We start from the raw sequence: 3,141 nt of genomic DNA, 5'->3' as shown, positions 1-3,141 counted from the left end.
CGGAGCACCTGGGTGGCTCAGTGGGTTAAAGCCTCTGCCTTTGGCTCAGGTCATGATCCCAGGGTCCTGGGATCGAGCCCCGCATTGGGCTCTCTGCTCCACAGGGAGCCTGCTTCCTTCTCTCTCTCTGCCTGCCTCTCTGCCTACTTGTGATCTCTGTCTGTCAAATAAATAAACAAAATCTTCAAAAAAAGCTTTATAATGCAACTCACCCAAAACAAAAGCTAAATGATCCTGGCTTTAAAAAAAAAAAATTAATACCACTTAGATAAAATGAACTACTATCTATGTCATTAACCAAAGTTACATGATGAATATGGATGTTCCAAACATTTAGACAAAGTTCTGAATTCACCAAGTGAATACATAATCCTTTCTTTACTAATGCCAACACACTTTTAGAACACTAAATAATCTGACGTAGAAAAGATACTGTTTCAAATATTTTAAATTTATCTCCGGTTGTAAAGTAATGGGTCTAACTAAATTAGAATTGGTCATTCAAGCCACCAGAGTATTTGGGTGAGATCTCACAAATCTTGACTTTCATCTACCCTTCTCCCCTTCCCCCACTTAGGTCTACTATGACAAGAAAGGTGTACCCTCCTGTCGATAGGAACAACCCACCACAGGGAAGTTTCTCGTGGAAAAAGGAAGTTTCTCTTGCATTGCTTTCAGACCTAATTGGTTACGAGAAAAACCAAAGGCCATTGCACAATGCTGAAGTACTTTCAAATATAAAATTGCGAAGTTGTTCTTAACATTTATTTGAAAATACAGATGAATTATAAAACATAAGAATTTTATAAAGTCTATGCTCTATAGGCATTTTCCAATAAGTAATTCAGGTAATACTATTACTATAAATATTTGTACAAAAGATGGTGTTTTTAGAATTTTTATAAGCTAGGTTTGCACAAATTAAACTACTGTGGATTTCTTAATATGGGTGAATGAATTATATTGTTTAAAAGAAAAAGAATGATGAGATTAAAGAGAAGAAACAAGGAAGAAACCTAAGTAAACACATATAAAAACAGAACTTGTACCTCAGATGATACTGGAGATTGTGGTGACATATTAGCATTATCACTGTCTTGCTAAAATATAAAAATAAAAATATGAAAGATGAAATTAAAATACAAATGATGATTTAGACATACAAAAGAAAAATTAAAACTGTTTTGATCAACTGCTAAAGGAAGAATCTGGAAAATACTATCAACCACCTTGCCACTCAATATGTGGTCTGTGAACCAACAGCATCTGCAACCTCTTGAAGCTTGTGAAAAATGCAGAATCTCAGGCCAACCCTAGACCTGCTGAACCAGACTCTGTATTTCAATAAGATACCCAGGTGATTGATTCAAAAGCACTTTAAGGTATGAGAAGCACTATCAATTCACATCAAATATTCCTAAAAAATCTATTTCCCTTAAATAACAAAAATGAAAAAAATCTGTATTTTTTAGAAGAGATCCATATTTAGGATTAATTATTGATGGGACATGCCAACAAGATGCTACAATCTAAAAGAGGTATTTGGAGGCATACAAAAATTTTATCACCCCAAGACGAACATTTTACATGGAAAATTATGTGTATCTAATATTGGCTTGGAAGTACATACAAAGAACTTAACTGCATAAAACAATATTAAATGGTCCATGATTTTGAATGACTACTACCAACCAAATACAAAAATCTTCACATTTAACCTTGAATATGCATGCCACATTAGACGTTTATTCATCATTCAACAACAGATTATAGACTGCCTACTATATGTCAGACATGGTACTAGACAGTGGGGATATCAACATTTAGTAAAATATCATCCACTCAAGGATCTCTTAGTCTAGGGGGAAATGATATTCATTGTGCAGGTAATACAACCTTCTCAGTACAATGACAAAGCTATGCATGGCATATTATGAGGCACGGGTAAGGGGCATTTGGGGAACTGGAAGGGGTGGTAAAGAAAGGCAAATCTCCTGAGAAAGTGAAAAATTGAGTAGGTGTTTACCAGAAAGAGAGGGAATGAACAACATTCCAAGATATCCAAAAGGACAAAGGCACAGAAGCAAAAATGAAAGAAAACTTTTGAGCAGTCCATATTGGGAGAGTGAAGTGAAAGAAAGAGAAAGCAGGATAGATTATGAGTTGAGACTAATGTGCTAAGCAGGGACCTGCTGAGGAAGAAACAAGAATTTACCTTCGAAGTGACAGGGACACAGTGAAGCTTTCTAATCAAGGGGATGGCCTGAGCTCATTTTTGTGTTCTTTGGAGCAGTCATTATGGCTGCAAGGAGGAAAATGGGCTATAGAAAGGATAAAGAGCAAGGATGATATTGCATGTGGTACAGGCAAAAAAAATGCTAAGCGCCTGTGCCAGGGCAGAAAAAGCAGAAATGCAGGTGGGGAATGTATTCAAAATATTTCAGTATCACAAAGAAAAAGTAGGTATTTGGTAACTGATTAGATATTAAGGCAGGCAGGACCAAAGTGAATATAAAATACAAAGGGACATGATGTCCATCAACTGATTAATGGATAAAGAAGATGTGGTATATATCTATACTGGAATATTATGCAGCCATCAAAAATGAATTCTTGTCATTTGCAACAACGTGGATAGAACTAGAGGGTGTTATGTTAAGTGAAATAAGTCAATCAGAGAAAGACAATTATCATATGATCTCACTGATATGAGGAAACAAGATGAAACCAGAGAGGGAACCAAACGATAAAAGACTCTTAATCTCAGGAAACAAACTGAAGGTTGCTGGAGGGAAGGGGGAAGGGAGGTATGGGTGGCTGGGTGATGGACATGGGGGAGGGTATGTACTAAGTGAGTGCTGTCAATTGTGTAAGACTGATGAATGACTGAAACAAATAATACATTATATATAAATTTTTAAAAAAATTTTTAAATACAAAGGGAGAGGAACAATGCCACGCTGTACCTCTAGCTCAGGGTTCAGCAAACATTTTCTGTGATTCCATTTCTTAAAGTTTTCAGAAGCCCTGCCAAGTACTCAACATCAAATTACCTACCAATCCCTCTAATGAAAAATACACAAAGCTTAAGTATTTATGGTGATGACACTATATCATTTCAAAAATGCTAGGCAGCTCTAT

General features: G+C 36.0%; 1 non-coding gene across 1 annotated transcript; it reads right to left on the bottom strand.

Moving 5' to 3' along the window:
• Positions 1-594: 594 nt before the first annotated feature.
• LOC132009077 (small nucleolar RNA SNORA35) lies at positions 595-723 on the bottom strand. Its single transcript, XR_009401780.1, has one exon. It is a non-coding gene; the product is annotated as a small nucleolar RNA SNORA35 (small nucleolar RNA).
• Between the last annotated feature and the right edge of the window lie 2,418 nt (positions 724-3,141).

Source organism: Mustela nigripes, unplaced genomic scaffold (assembly GCF_022355385.1).
Source record: "Mustela nigripes isolate SB6536 unplaced genomic scaffold, MUSNIG.SB6536 HiC_scaffold_4170, whole genome shotgun sequence".
In the NCBI taxonomy this organism is placed as follows: domain Eukaryota; kingdom Metazoa; phylum Chordata; class Mammalia; order Carnivora; family Mustelidae; genus Mustela; species Mustela nigripes.
Note: the sequence above shows the minus strand (reverse complement) of the source record. Positions and strands in the feature narration are given on the sequence as shown.